The 16657-nt window shown below is 42.6% G+C and overlaps 1 protein-coding gene and 1 long non-coding RNA gene across 8 annotated transcripts in view; one reads left to right on the top strand and one right to left on the bottom strand.

Annotated features, from left to right (window-relative positions):
- Positions 1-16657, bottom strand: part of acoxl (acyl-CoA oxidase-like) — a 418282-nt gene that overhangs the window by 5654 nt on the left and 395971 nt on the right. The gene's annotated exons all lie outside the window — the stretch shown is intronic.
- LOC144681001 (uncharacterized) overlaps positions 1-16657 on the top strand; it is a 585681-nt gene that overhangs the window by 531175 nt on the left and 37849 nt on the right. For 5 of the 6 annotated variants that reach the window (XR_013576664.1, XR_013576663.1, XR_013576659.1 and 2 more), the window contains one exon: positions 13330-13384. The exons of the other annotated variant lie outside the window; for it this stretch is intronic. This is a non-coding gene — a long non-coding RNA (uncharacterized LOC144681001). The remainder of the gene's footprint in view (positions 1-13329; positions 13385-16657) is intronic. 6 annotated transcript variants of the gene reach the window in all.

Genomic DNA, 16657 nt, shown 5'->3' with positions numbered 1-16657 from the left:
AAAAGATTAAGAGATAAAAACAAAAAACTACTGCGGATGCTGGAAATCCAAAACAAAAACAGAATTACCTGGAAAAACTCAGCAGGTCTGGCAGCATCGGCGGAGAAGAAAAGAGTTGATGTTTCGAATCCTCATGACCCTTCAGCAGAACTGAGTAAAGTTAAGAGAGGGGTGAAATATAAGCTGGTTTAAGGTGGGGGGGAGAAGTTGGTGGGGGGTGGGGGGGGTGGTTGTAGGGACAAGCAAACAGTGATAGGAGCAGATAATCAAAAGTTGTCACAGACAAAGGAACAAAGACGTGTAAAAGGTAGTGATATTATCTAAGAGAATGTGCTAATTAAGAATGGATGGCAGGACACTCAAGGTACAGCTCTAGTGGGGGTGGGGTGGAAAGACTGACAGGGCATTACAGTTATAGATTTAAAAATAATGGAAATAGGTGGGAAAAGAAAAATCTATATAAATTATTGGAAAAAACAAAAGGGAGGGGGAAGAAACGGAAAGGGGGTGGGGATGGGGGAGGGAGTTCAAGATCTAAAGTTGTTGAATTCAATATTCAGCCCGGAAGGCTGTAAAGTGCCTAGTCGGAAGATGAGGTGCTGTTCCTCCAGTTTGCGTTGGGCTTCACTGGAACAATGCAGCAAGCCAAGGACAGACATGTGGGCAAGAGAGCAGGGTGGAGTGTCAAAATGGCAAGCGACAGGGAGGTTTGGGTCTTTCTTGCGGACAGACTGCAGGTGTTCTGCAAAGTGGTCGCCCAGTTTGCATTTGGTCTCTCCAATGTAGAGGAGACCGCATTGGGAGCAACGAATGCAGTAGACTAAGTTAGGGGAAATGCAAGTGAAATGCTGCTTCACTTGAAAGGAGTGTTTGGGCCCTTGGACGGTGAGGAGAGAGGAAGTGAAGGGGCAGGTGTTGCATCTTCTGCGTGGGCATGGGGAGGTGCCATAGGTGGGGGTTGAGGAGTAGGGGGTGATGGAGGAGTGGACCAGGGTGTCCCAGAGGGAACGATCCCTACGGAATGGCGCCGGGGGGGGTGAAGGGAAGATGTGTTTGGTGGTGGCAGCATGCTGGAGTTGGCGGAAATGGCGGAGGATGATCCTTTGAATGCGGAGGCTGGTGGGGTAATAAGTGAGGACAATATCCCTATCATGTTTCTGGGAGGGAAGAGAAGGCGTGAGGGCGGATGCGCGGGAGATGGGCCGGACACGGTTGAGGGCCCTGTCAACCACCGTGGGTGGAAAACCTCGGTTAAGGAAGGAGGACATGTCAGAGGAACTGTTTTTGAAGGTAGCATCATCAGAACAGATGCGACGGAGGTGAAGGAACTGAGAGAATGGGATGGAGTCCTTACAGGAAGCGGGGTGTGAGGAGCTGTAGTCGAGGTAGCTGTGGGAGTCAGTAGGCTTGTAATGGATATTGGTGGACAGTCTATCACCAGAAATTGAGACAGAGAGGTCAAGGAAGGGAAGGGGAGTGTCAGAGATGGACCATGTGAAAATGATGTAGGGGTGGAGATTGGAAGCAAAATTAATAAATTTTTCCAGGTCCCGACGAGAGCATGAAGCAGCACCGAAGTAATCATCGATGTACCGGAGAAAGAGTTGTGGGAGGGGGCCGGAGTAGGACTGGAACAGGGAATGTTCCACATACCCCATAAAGAGACAGGCATAGCTGGGGCCCATGCGGGTACCCATAGCCACACCTTTTATTTGGAGGAAGTGAGAGGAGTTAAAGGAGAAATTGTTCAGTATGAGAACAAGTTCAGCCAGACAGAGGAGAGTAGTGGTGGATGGGGATTGTTCGGGCCTCTGTTCAAGGAAGAAACTAAGGGCCCTCAGACCATCCTGGTGGGGGATGGAGGTGTAGAGGGATTGGACGTCCATGGTGAAGAGGAAGCGGTTGGGGCCAGGGAACTGGAAATTGTTGATGTGACGTAAGGTGTCAGAGGAATCACGGATGTAGGTGGGAAGGATCCTTTGGGCACAAATTTCCTGCATGTAGGAAGTATAGCGAAATCAATATCATAGACCAGTTTGTAAAAGAGGTGTCACAATTTCATTACATGTAGCACTGGGAAGAAATCTTCCTCCTATATTACAACTGGCAAAGAGGCTGCACCTGAAATGTTAACCTGTCTCCTCTACTTTTATGGATGATAGACTTGGCCTGTATTTTCAACAATTTTTGTTTTTATTTTATATTTCCATACCTGGAGCCATGACACTGATTGCCTTGCCCCAGATTTGCTTTCTCTTACCCTCACAAACTTAAACAGGATCCTTTGATTATGTTTCTAGGAGATTGATGCACATGACTATAGAGAACTGAAATACACCATTAAAGGAGTGCAAATGCCATGTTCCAGTAAACTTCAAAGGACTTTGCCAAAGAGCTAAGGCTGAGGAAAGTCAGGAGCCATTAGAATGGATCCGTCCTTTTACAACAATCTATTTTGCTTAATATACATTCTTTCTCTAGTTAGTCATTGCTTTTCTCACTTACGGATCAGAGAGCTTTTTCAGCTCATAGTTGCCCGGCTTCAAAGGTTCAGTTGTTTTAGCTGCTATATTTTCTACTATACACAGTGACTCATCTGCTTTGCTTGTCTGCTCAGTTCCCATGCATCCAAAAGTCACTTCTGGTGCTAATATTGAAAAGTGGAATGAGAAACTGTGCAAGACAATGACAATGTGACTGTGATGGACTGTAGGCACACTGAGAAAATTCACACACAGATGTCTATGCTGTCAACTACTTTGTTGTCTTTCCAGTCCTTTGGGAGAGGTGCCTTTATCTAAGCAGACCTCAGACACAGAGGTCTGCTTAGTCTGTACACTCAGCTAGACATCTCCAGAGACAAACTTACACTAATAGGGTTAGAAGTAGACAAGCTAATAATTACAGAAATGGGGCTCAGGAGGTAGCTTGTAGATTCTTATCAATAATAGGTCAATTATGCAGCTAATGGAACATAATAAAACTCCATGAAATGAAGAAGACACTAGGCAATGGAAGATTACTTTATTGATCATTGGATGTAGTACTTCATGATCCTGTACAACAAACCTTGAGATTTGCTGCAAAGTCTGTGTAAGAGAATAAAGAGCAACAGTTTATGCTGTGGCATCTTCAACGTGTTCACAATTTCAAGTAGTTGGTAGATACATTTTCAAAGATTCTGTGAGGTGTTCTTGAAGGAGCAATCTTCATAAACATATTTACAGTGTAACTAAAGAAATCCTTATTCTGTAGTGCTTATAAATTCTACATTATAACAAAGACTACAACAAAAGTACTCATTGACTGAAGTACTTTGAAATTTCCTGAGGCACAATATATTTGCAAGTCTTTTTAAAAATGGCAAGATTTGTTTTCTTTTTAGAAAATGAATCAAAACCAATTGTAAAAAGTGTGAAAAGTGTTGGCCGCATATTCCTTATCTGAGATTTGCTCTGCTGGCACATTTAACTGCTATTGATAAGAGCCTCTAATACTCACAGACCAGGTCACGGGGGAGTACTGCTCTCTCTAATTTACATGAAAAGTAGCATTTTGCCATCAGAAGGACGTGAAAACAAAGGTTGGTGCCAAAAAATCAAGCACCGTGCCATTGTTTCATGATGTTTGCTCATTATGTCATAGCATCATCATGAGACCGGCAGGTACAAGCTAATGCGTTTAAAGCGCCCATGTTTGAAAGCGTGGCTGGGGAGGTGGCGGGGGCGGTGTGTTGGAGGTTTGTTTCAATATCAGGCTGCTGCTGGTGCAGTGCTCTTACTGGCCAGTGGCAGGCACTAAATCCAAAGAAAGAAAGACTTCCCTGGTGATGGTGACCAAGGGGAACAATGGTCATCTACCAAATATGAGGGAGAGAGAAAATAAGAAACTACAGGCTAGTTGACCTGACATCAGTCATTGGGAAAATGCTGGAACCTATTATCAATGAAATATTAACAGGGTACTTAGAAAATCACATTATGATAAGGCAGAGTCAACTTCATTTTCTGAAAGGAAAGTCAAAATTGACAAATCTACTAGATAATGGCTCGGTAGTACAGAACTTGAGTATTGCTGCAAAAAGAGACATGCTGTCAAAACTTTTTTTCTTGCAATCATCAGGTCAAACACCAGAATGCCAAATTTCAATGGAAGCAATAGCTTATACTGCATGAGAAAAGGGTGCTGTTTGGTTGGGAAGTGGACTTTGATTGGTTGAGGCATTGTCATGGAGAATGCACCAGGGAACTATTGTCCCCCACGCTTTAGTTTAATTCAAAAAAGGTGCAATGCCTGAACATGCACCTTTTGTTCACAGAACACAGGTCCCTGCATATGATTATGAATAGCTTCTAGCAAACGTAAGTGAACTGCATTGTGAGCCCGATTGATAACCTTAAATTGGTTGTTAATATAATTCTTAGCACACTCAGGATTGTTCAACAAGTGCTGTCCAATTGCAGAATCACATTTAACATTAGACGTTCAGTTCTGAGTTTTAAAAGCACAGGCGGTTTAGTACAGTCAGACTGACTGGTAGCCAGCTCTTTCACTGGCCGACGACCCCCCCCCCCCCACCCCCCCCCAACCCCTCCCCACCCCCCACCCCGCTTGCTGCCTCTCCAGCTTGCGTCTTACCTTCATGACCCTGCAACTTGAAGATGCTAGATGCTCTCAGACCATAAGTTGCTTCTTCCCTCTTTCCACTCATCTCCCGAACCATCACTCACAGCAAGGCATCGGGAGAGGGAAGCTGCAAGCGGGAAGGTCGGCCAGCAGCAGGGTCGATGAGTGGGAGGGTCAACAAGCGAGAGGGTTGGTGAGCAGCAGAGGCGGTGATTGGGAGGGTCGGTGAGTGGAAGTGTTCGCTATTGGGAGGGTTCAGAGCAGGAGGGGTGGCCAGTGGGAGGGTCGGTGATCTGGAAGGTCTTCAGCAGGAGGGTTGGCGAGCGGGAGAGGCAGTCAGTGGGAGGTTGGGAACAGGAGGATCAGCCAGAAGGAGGGTCAGTCAATGGGAGAGTTGGAAAGCATGATCGGTGGCGAGCAAGAGGGTTTAGGAGAAGCAAGGAGTAGAAGGGACAGCAGGCGAGAGAGATGGTGAGTGGGAGGTAAGTAGAAAGACTTAGTATATTTCTTTTATAATTTTTAAATACATTTTATTTTAAAAGTTATTTCATTTACAAATGTAATAACTTAGCGATATAACATGTTAATATTTTTCTGATGGGAAAGGTCCTACAGGACCTAACTAATGCTTTTACATCGGTTGTAATGGGAAAATCTGATTCATTTAACACTGTTTAATTTATAGTTGCACTTTTCAGGAATACGGTCCCAATGTTAAGCAGGGAATTATTGTACAGAAAGCAATTAAGAAGGCATGTTGGCCTCTATTGCAAGAGGTTTGGAGTACACAATAAGGAAATCTTGCTGCAATTGTACAGGGCATTGGTGAGATCACACCTGGAGTATTGTGTACAGATTTAGTGTCTGTACACCAGATGTTTGTGGACATTCAGTCATTGAGCATATTTAAGACTGAGATTGCCAATTTTTGGACTTGAATGGAATCAAGGGAAATAAGGATAGGGCTGGAAAGTGAAGTTTATATAAAAGATCAACCATGAATGGCAGAGCAGGCTTGAGGGGGCAAATGGCCTACTCCTGTTCCTATTTCTTATGTTTTTATATTCTAAAATTTGCCAATTTTCAAACCCATCCGATTGTCGTCTGTGGGAGTCGAGGGTTGCATGAACCAGTGTTCCGAGATCAATATAAAAGAAGCTATAATTTTCCTCAACAAAAACAAAAATAAAAATACCTGGAAAAACTCAGCAGGTCTGACAGCATCTGCGGAGAGGAACACAGTTAATGTTTCGAGTCCGTATGACTCTTCAACTATAATTTTCCTCCATGTATAAGACCTAAATTTGGATTTAATAATATGAGTTCAATGCTGCTAATGAATTTTTATTCATACTTATTAGAAGCTGGGCAACCCTTCCAATGCTCTGGAAATAAAACAATGAAAGTTAAAATTAAGATTAAGAAAATATTGTTATTAAGTGATAAACAGATATTGGCTCTAGGGGCACATGGACTGAAAATTCAACAGACTTCATTCAACTTTCACTTAATTACATTCTTTCACACAATTATTTCATTAACAATTTTAAGCCCACAAATATGAAACACAGACACCTATTCAAATCCTGCAGTGAGTATCTCATCTCCTGACTCCCCAAAGCCTGTCCACACTCTACAAGGCACAAGTCAGGAGTGTGATGGAATATTCTCCACTTGCCTGGATGAGTGCAGCTCCAACAACACTCAGGAGGCTTGACACCATCCAGGACAAAGCAGCCCACTTGATTTACACCCCATCCACAAACATTCACTCCCTTCACCACCAATGCACAGTAGCAGCAGTATGTACTGCCTACAAGATGCACTGCAGAAACTCACCAAGATGCTTAGACAGCGCCTTCTAAACCCACAACAGCTACCAACTAGAAGGACATCGGCAGCAAGCGCATTGGAACACCACCACCTGGAAGTTTCCCTCCAAGCCACTCACCATCCTGACTTGGAAATGTATTGCCGTTCCTTCACTGTCGCTGGGTCAAAATCCTGGAACTCCCTCCCTAACAGCACGGTGGGTGTACCTACACCGCACGGAGACTGCAGCGGCTCAAGAAGGCAGCTCACCCCCCACCTTCTCAAGGGGGCAATTAGGGATGGGCATCTCGTAAATGAATAATAAATAAAAACACAATATTATTATACTCAAAAACATTATTGAACAATTTTTTTTCACAATGAATTTACTTTCATTCGCTTTACATTACTTGGCTTGACTCTTAGTTTATTAGTTTTACAACTTTCACTATATGGTTCCTACAAATCATTCTCTACATCCTCAGTGTCACTCTCAAAATCCTCAGGATTAAAATCTACATCTATACCTATTTCCCTAATGTTTGTTAATAATCTGAATATTTCATCATCAGTGTCAAAGACAGCATCTGTAGTATCACTCTACATTCTCAATGTCACTGTCTGCATTTTCAGTGTTTGTTGAAACGTTAAATACTTCTTGATAGAACACATGAGAAGTTCTTCCACCTTGAGCCAAAATAAATAAATTTCTTAGCTACTCAGCTGTTATATTTTATGTTTTTCAAGAAGTGTTTTAATTTTGCTGTTGTTCTCATAATAAGAACATTCAGTGGGTCAGGTGGCTCGCTTAGGAGTGACACTCGTACTTTACCATTTGGGCAACACATTGAAGGTGGATCTTTTTTCCAATTTTTTGCGCTACAATATTCACATACCTCTAATCTACTGTCAATATCATATTCTAGGTCTGACTCATAATTATGAGGATCATAGATGAAAGCTGCCTTAAAGAGACTTGGTCTCCTACTTGCAGCAGTGGTTGTTCTTGCATTCTGTCGCTTTCTGTCAACGTTTTGCCTTCTTGCTCTAGCCTTTTCATCTTCCCTGGCTCTGTGTGCCACTTTCCCTCATCAATTACCAATGTCTAGTGTCTCTGAATGTAACTTACATGAAACAAATAAAATGAAGAAAAATATCAAATTAAATATGAACGTTGGAGATTTATGATGTAAATTTATGGGGAGAATTTTCTCCCCATCAGGGGGGTTGGACGGGAGTGGGACGCACACCTGACGTCACCGTGCGTGATTTTATGCGTCGGCGAGTGGGCCCCGCCTCCGCTCACCGACCCGAAAATTCTGGCCTATGACATGAGTTCCAGTGTCAGCAGGGACACATGTAGGCAGGGCCACAGGATTCCCTGCTAGGAAGCCAAATACCACACCCCCCGCCCACCCACCCCTCGGTGGGGCTGGTTAGGTGTCAACTCCCCTACAACATGCCCCTTGGTCCAAGCTATCATCCCAGTAAGTTTGATTGAGACTGGCCCAAAGGCCTTGGAGGAGTTGCCAATAGACAGACAGCCAGCCAGCCAGGCACTTTGCTAAAATATATATAGATTGTTTACTGTGGCGAAACTCCACCCATTTTCGAACCCGGTGCTTTGGGATATCCTTGGGATGGGATACAGTATTAGGTAGGTAGCCATAGAAAAGTGGAATCCTCTTCCCCAAAAGGCTGTGGATGGTAGGGCAATTGTACACTAAGATCAATAGATTTCTGCTAGGCAAGGGTCTCGAGGGACAAGGATCAAATGCAGGAAAATGGAACTGAGGTAAGGATCAGCTGTGATCTAACTGAATGGCAGCACAGGCCTGAGGGGCTACTCTTCCTCATGTTCCTATGATCCTAGATAAATGAAAGTTATTTCTTTCCTGCTTACTGTATTTAATAACACTATGTCAATGATAAAAAGTAACAGCTCTGAAAACCAGACAAAACAAAGTGAAGGTGTGTCTCTTTTTCAGAATCAAATACTGAAACAGCTCAAACACATTTTGTTTGTATTCATAAATCCATTTGCAGCAATTTTGTTTTACTTAACAATGCACTTGTATTGGCAAATATTTATCTGGCAACCAGCATCACTAATTAAAACTCGGGTAATCTGGTAATTATCACATTGCTATTTATGGGAATTTGCTTTGCACAGAATGGCTGCCATGTTTCCTACATTATAACAGGAAACTACACTTCAAATAGTATTTCATTGATAATAAAGTGCTTTGGGACATCCTGAGCTCGTGAAAGGCACTCTATTGATGCAGGTGTTTTTTTTCCAATTTCACATTCAACCTTGTTGATAGGGTGAGATGAAATAAGGGGAGAGCAAAAAAAAATCACAGCATGGAACAGTTGGGCTGAATGGCCAGCTTCTGTGCTCTCTATTCTCTGTAGCAGAGGTTCTTGATCCCAGGAGAGAAGATAGATATTTGGGATGCAGAGGTCACACGTGTGACAAGATGATACAGCTTGGCATAATAGCAATGATGAAGGGGTAGATTTTCAGCTTGTTGCCTGAGTGTAAAGTTGCAGATCAGCCACCCTTAATTGAAACAAAAAGATTGGGTGTTTTTTGTAGGCGCAAGCAAAGTGAAACACCAGCTTCATGCCCAGGAAGCTAGTTTAAAATCCACCCCATGGTGTCACTGGTCAGTGTCCACCCATTCAATGTCTTATATATTTTCTGCTGTTCTTTTAGCTTCACCTGATTTATGTTTCCTCCTCTGCATTTTCCCAAACAAGAGGTAACTGACACTTCCCCATTTCCAGGACTCTGGCACTCCTGATTCAGTTGCTATGATGGGAAGGGGACAAGATTGGGATTAGTGTGTTGTTGTGAGGGACCAAGTATTTCATTCCTTTGGAAGTGTTTCAAACTTAATAAGATGCAGTGAAGGATAGGAACTTGCTGTGCAGGTGATAAATCCTGGACATGAATTCATACAATGGCATTTAGAACATTGCCGAACAGACACACTGTATTATGTACACACCACGTATCTTTTGCTAGCAATAAATGAATTATTTATTTGTCATGTTCCAATTGCTACCTCTAAAATCTGCATGAAAATGCCTTCAAATAGAGATATATAATATCTCTAGATAGAGTTAATATAATATATATAAAAGAGAAAATATCTATAAAAAGGCAACTTGTTGAAGATGGACTGACCGGTAACCTCTAATCCTAGTTGGGATGCACAATAATACTTGCACAAAACAATGTCTCAAAATATTGCAGGTGACATCAGAGAGCTAAGCAGCAATTGAAATACTGAATAAGTGGTCTTCATGCACTACAAAACAGAATTTCTTAACATCACTGGTGTTTTTTTTTGTTAAATGTCAAATTTGGAAATGTAGAATTAGAGAATGAAGGAGATATAACTCTGGGCCAGTGAAGGACTGCTCTCCAGGCTTGGATTTATAGTATGTCATATCATATGCCAAAACATTTCAGACCACTTCACACAATTAATTTCTGATCGAATGCAGCGGTGCTCCTCAAGTTCCTGGCCTCTTGCATGTCGCCAAGTTTCATCGCTCCAGCATTGGTGGCTGTGCATACGGCTGTCTAAGCCCTAAACCTCTCTCTCCTGCTTTGACCAAGTTTTTAGTTACCTGTCCTAATGTCCCTTTAGTTGGCACAGTGTTGAATTTTGTTTGATAATATTCCTCTGAAGTGCCTTGGGGTTATTTACTATGTCAAAGGCACTATATAACTGCTGTCTTTGTAGGGACGTGTTATTACCTAAGCAATAGTTCAGTAGGTTTAGCTCTCCAGCATTAGGTTTTATGTCATCAGCAGGCAACATTGTTACTGATTTTTGCATTGAGCAGCTGACACGTTTAAGTTCTCATCACTAACCTAGTTTATTGCCCAGAAAATCCTATTCACCTCTTGGACAGTAAAATAGGATTCAAATCTAGACCAGGTCAGAGGCCAAAGAAGTGGGAGGGGAATGGGGGATGAAAACAAACATACAGAAGTCTACTGAGCCACCTGCATCCATCAATCCTCTAGCTGGGATTCCGTTTCAAGTGCATATATAAAAAGAGATACACTGCTTAATGAGTCAGCAAGCATTACTAGTTAAATAATTGTTTTGTGACACCCAGTTGTGAACAGCTGTTAAAACCTTGACTTCTAAACAGCGCTGGTTTTATTGATGTGGGGTGGCAGTTTTTCTTCATGTAGCCTGCAGATGGGCTGTAAACCTGGTTTCACTCTGGCTGGATACAGGCAAGGGAGACTGTAGAGTAAATTCTTGCCGAAGCAATGTTCCGAGTTAATGAGTCTCCAGTGACTCACAGATTACAATCTATGTGCTGACAATAGGAGCTGGCTGGGTAGTGAAAACACACAATTTACTTGATGCCGGTAGTTAATTAAATGATAGTTTAAAAAAAAAATAAAAACCTCAAGGGCATCTTCACCATGGTACGTTAATTACAACACAGTCACCGAATTAATTGGGATAATAAGTTGAGCCATTTCAAGTCTGTTTCGTATATAAAGCAGCAGATGTTTTAAGTCTTATTTAACCAGTTGTATGCAATCCTTTCCCCTCATTTGGAATAATGCTTCTCTCAGGTTAAAAGGTTTGTTTGAGCCTACCTAGCAATTTTCTTTCCATGTTCCCTGCAGCCAGTGACTCATGTTGGGTTAGGTCTGCAGGGCCCCGAAACCCTGCTGTGCTTAGGAGTGGCTTTTCTACATGGCTCAGCCTAGAGAGCGAAGGTTAGCAGCCCATTTTGGGAATCACGAGTTTAGAATCAGTTTCTGTAGCCCAGTGCCAGACCCGTGGAAAGCATATCTGCAAGTCTGTCAACGAGTTACAAAAAAAAATGTAAACAGCAAAAAATCTTGTAATCCTAGAATCTGAGTCAAAGAAAAAAGCTGCACATATGCCAGGATATCTCAATGACAGCCAATACGTTACTTCCGACTTGCATTCAGTCCCGTTTTCCAGACAAGGATGGCAGTCGATTTACACACAGAAAGATGTCACAAACCATAATGAGCTAAGTGACCAGATAATTGATTTTTTGAGGGGGAATGAGGGCAGGTTTTGATTGTGAGATTAATGTTGACAGCACACTGGGAGAACTCCCCTGCTCGTTTCGAACTAATGTTGAAGGAGCTATGACATCCATTTCAACAGGTTTAATATTTTATCTAAAAGACGTGCTCAAGCAGCATCAATGAATGTCTACACACCGACACTTTTTGCAGTGGAATCACTGGATAGTGACTAGCTGCAGAAACGCTTTCCGAGCCCAGAGAAAGAAAGAACCTGCAGTTAAATAGTGTTTTTCATGACCTCAGGATGTCCCAAGATGCTTTACAGCCAGTGAAGTGCAGTCCCTGTTGTAATGCGGGAAAGGGAAGAGGTAGCGAGACCAGTTGCTGAACCCCTCTGGCAGCCTGGAAATGAGCAGCAAGTCCAGAGTGGGTATCAAATCAATAACTGTTGAGTTCTTTACTCTGAGAGATCTACTGGGTATGGGAGAGGAGGGAGTCCACTGTCCAGGGCCATCATCTGCACCTCCTGGTGATAGATGCTATGCAAAGATTAGTCACTAATCCTTAAATAGCTTGTGAAATGACAGGAGATGGTTCGCTAGAGCATTTATTCCTCTATCCGAAAACCAACCCCCCCCCAACTCACCCCCCCCACCCATACAAAGAGTCCTCCAGACTATCTGGAATATTTGTGAGATTATATTCTGCTGCATACAGATTTGGTTTATGATAGCTTTAAATTGCAGCCTTAAAACTTATCATGTAATGATCAGTGCCATTTGAGGTTTAACAGGTCAGGTTTCAGAAATGTCATGAGTTTCAGTGTGGAAATCATGAAATCTATAGAAGGTGTGCAGGATTATGCTGCATAGGACCCTGAACCACAATGATCAGGGGTGGTTACATCCCTCGAAATATTGCAAAGTACTGCTAAGAGGTTTGCAGCACAAAATGTTTTACTGCAAAACTTTTAACCTTTAAACTCTGATATTAAGTTGACCAGCAAATAAATGTTTACTAGTTTCAAGGGGTTTCAGCAATGAAGAAAACAAAAACAAAGCACAAATCAAAAAGTGGTATACCTGCATAATGAAACACAGCTTGTGTGCTAAGAAGTAATGTGTCACTCGTCAGCTCCATACATGGGCAGGTGTTTGTGTATACTGGAGAACTAGGAAATGCACTTTGCGTGTTACCTTAGCTGTATTTCAACCAGAAAATTTGTGTGAAATGGGATGGGCAACAAATGCTGTCCTTGTCAGCAATGCCCACATCCCATGAAAGGCATCCCATGAAAGAATTTTAAAAATTGTATAAAATCGTAATGTCCTCATATCAGTATTGAGGTAGTTTCCCCGATAGATGTTGACTGATGCTGCAACATAGTTCCAAAGGAACAAACAATCTCAGTTACATTGCCAGTTTGCATGTGTGCGCCAAGATAATGTTGCCAGGCTATTGAACTGTAGGGGGGGGGGGCATCAAAGCTGAGCCTGATCCTGTCAACATAAACAAATGTTCTGGAAGAGGGTTCTGGAGAGTGATCATGGGCAGGAATCCTGGCTAGGTTTTCTCCTCTCTAAAAGTGATGGAAAGCTGGGAGTTGTGAGAGCGGGGATCAACAAGGAAATTTGCTGATCTAACTGTTGTTCCTGTATCATTGCCCCCACAACCACCACACCTGCTCCCCCCACAAGTTGGATCAATATTACTCATGATGTTAAAATAAAGCAGCAATTTGCTAAACAAAGACCAGTGGACAACAGAGAGCTTTTTCAAACTGTACAAAGTTTCATTTTTGCATTTAAAGATTAAAACATCTATCTTTGTTTTGATTTCAGATGAAAGGAAGGGGATGCAGATAAGCTTTCAAGAGTAAAGAGGGAATCAATGGAAGTAAGCAAACAGCCAAGGAAACTTTGGTTGTTTTTAAAAAAAAGACTGCCAATTTTTCTCCCCTCTCTTCCTCTCCTGATGTCGTGACAGTATAGTTCCATAGGAGCTCGATGCTTTCTGGTACCCCAATCCGGGTGAGAGATCCTGACAGAGATACTGGCAGGATAGTCAATCAAAAGGCTAGGGAAACTGCGGCTCAGTGCAATCCCATCACCAACTGACATCCACAGATGCTCAACTCTGTGCAATGAGGGAGTTGCTGGAACGACGAGAACCGGGCGTCAGGTTTACCCTCTGCTAACTCAAAGCACCGAAGGCTACAATATCAACCTCAACAGCTAACCCAGCTATCTGCTGACTCAGAGTGGCGACTGAAGCTGGAATTTTCCTGGTCTGTTGCCATCGGGGGAGCTGAGGAACTTCGAATTTTTAAATTATTTTGCGACAGCCGTTTCATATTACTTGTGTAAAGGACATGAAGCTGGCTTCTTACTGGTAATTAAAAGATCTCAGTCTCCTGGTGGCGAGCCTTGCCAATTAGCAGTACATATTGGAAATTCAAGCACAATTTTCTGACAATTAACCTCAATGGCTAGAAAACTATGCATGGTGCATGGCAAATTTCCAATACAGACTCTGGTGGGCAAGTCTCCCAAGCAGGAGCATAAAGTCAAAAAATTAATATAAACAAAAATAAATTCTTAACACAGAGCTGATAATGGTTTTAAACAGAAGCGATGTTCACTTGAAACAAATCTGATCTAATTGAACAGGATATATGCAGCTACAGTAATAGGATGTTTCTCACTCCTGATATTAATGCAGCTTGTTTGTGAGATGGAGAGAGAGAGACACACACACACACACACACACTCAGTCATTTTGGCATAGATACATTTTAGGAAATAAGTATAGATTCGATATTACTCAGAAAAGATAACTTAGTGGTCACTGACCACAACTTGTTTTCAAAATATTAGCAGTACCTCTTTTCCATTTCTGCAATATTTCTCGTCAGTGTATTTATTTCTAATTGTGTTCTGAGGTAGGGCTCTGCTTTGGCCTCAATGGGCGAATGCATCAGGCTGGTACATTACTGAGCCACACGGACCAGGAAAGTCCCAGTTCCAATCCCTGCCCCGTACTGATTTGGTTGACCTCAACGGGCAAGGCAGTTGGCACACTGCAGTTGGACTGGGCGTCCCTTGACTAGCGAAGAGGAAATCATCTAGGGGTAATAATTCCTTTGCACCACCGAATTATTCCTGCTGTGTGAATGTCAGATGAAAACAACATCTGGCTAAGTTGTGATGTGTTCTACAGTTGAATAGCCCATTCGTACTTGCTGACTTGGTTCGCACACAAAAAATAAAAGTTATCAAAGTGGGGAGAAAGGAATCCTCCTCTAGCATTTCACCTAATGCTGAGTCTGTTGGTCTACCTTTTATGTACATTTAACGGCATTAACCAACTGGAGCCAGATCCCAGATTCGGAATTAAAAGACCAACTTAAGGAGTGTCTTAAATGTGCAATACCAGAGTTTTCCTCAGAACTCCCTCACTAAAGGAAGTCTCACATTATAGGAAAAGGTTCAGTGCCAAAAATGACAAAACATGCTGTTGTAAGAATGAAGTGCCATTCAAACAGGCACAGTCTACAGTGCCAAGACAACAAGTCTGATCTCTTGACCGTTCATTATTTTTTCTTACATTATAAACAAAATTCCCTGGCCAATTCCACGCCTGCCACTCCCCACCCTGCCTTCAGTAATATCAACTCCTTTCCCAAGTAGCTATTATTCCTAAACCTTGTCAGTGAGCATCAGCAGACCACAAGATGTAACTGTGGGGAGGGTTGGTGTTAGGAAATACAATCAAACCAAAAACCTATGTACTTCCAGCAGGACACATAAGGTGAACCGGCGAGAGAGCATTGACTCATTTTCCTTTTCTAACCCAATTGCTGCTGTGATCAATAGTAGCACCTTCATTGTTGTCAGGCTGTCCCTTGATTCGAGGATGACGTCTACTCAGGGTCACGAATTTCTGCCATAGGTCCTCATCTGACTGAGTAGGCCGATTCTCAACCCACAGATCTTTGGGCACATGGGGCAGGATGTCCCACAAAGTTGTGGGATCCGGAGTGCAGGATTTGCTTCCTTTGCTTTCCTTCCCTGTCACAGCTCTGCCTCATCATTAAGATGTTGAGACTCAACACATGATGCAACTTGATGGACAAGTTGTTGCCATTTTGAATGGCTGGTAGCAAGGTCTGCCCAGTCATTAATGTCAATACTGCACTTCAAGGAGAGCTTCAGAGTTTCTTTGAAGCATTTTCTTTGTCCTTCCCAGAACGCTGGCCATTTGAAAGTTGAGAAAACAGGACCTGGTGGGGGAGATGTTTTCCAGCCATTGGACACAGTGTACAGTCCTTCGAAGTTGATTTTGCAGGAGTTTTGCCTGAATTCTTGTAGAGCTGGCTTTGAGAAGGACACTAGTGTCTGTTCGACGGTCCTCCCATAGAATCCAGAGGATGCGAATTCTCTAGCACTCCTATGTGTCACAGATAAACAGTACAGCAGTATAGGAATGTGGTGACGACAACTACTCTGTGCGCTAGGACTTTTGTTGACTTACAGAGATCTTTGTTGTCAAACACTCTCCATTGTAGTTTGTAGAAGGCTGCGATGGCACGGCTGATCCGGTGTTGGATCTCCTTATCAATGATGGGCTTTTGAAAGAGGTGGCTTCCAAGGTATCAGAAGTGCTTATCATATTCCAGAATCTCTCCTTCAACATATTTGGCAGGTAGAATGTTTGGCTGGCCAGGTTTGAGTTGATTGAGTTTTATTTTGGCAACATTTAAAGACAGGTTTCTTGTATGCAGAATTGAAGGACTCAAGACTGCCTTGGAATCGACAGTGCAGTCATCCATAAGGCATGATAACTAAATTTGCAGACAACACAAAGGTAGGGAAGCATGTTGTGAGGAAGACATAAGGAGTTTGCAGACAGATATAGATAAGTTGAGTGAGTGGGCAAAAATCTTGCAGATGGAGTAAATGTGAAGTTGTTCACTTTGGCAGGAAGAATAAAAAAGCAGGGTATTACTTAAACAGAGAATGACTGCATAATTCTGAGGTGCAGAGGGGTCTAGGTGTTCTCGTGCATGAGTCACAAAAAGTTAGTATGCAGGTACAGCATGTAATCAAGAAGGGTAATGGAATGCTATTCTTTATTACGAGAGGAATTGAACATAAAAGTAAGGATGTT

Source organism: Cetorhinus maximus, chromosome 5 (genome assembly GCF_964194155.1).
Source record: "Cetorhinus maximus chromosome 5, sCetMax3.hap1.1, whole genome shotgun sequence".
Classification (NCBI taxonomy): Eukaryota; Metazoa; Chordata; class Chondrichthyes; order Lamniformes; family Cetorhinidae; genus Cetorhinus; species Cetorhinus maximus.
The sequence above is the reverse complement of the archived record's forward strand: the minus strand, read 5'-3'. Positions and strand labels throughout refer to the sequence as shown.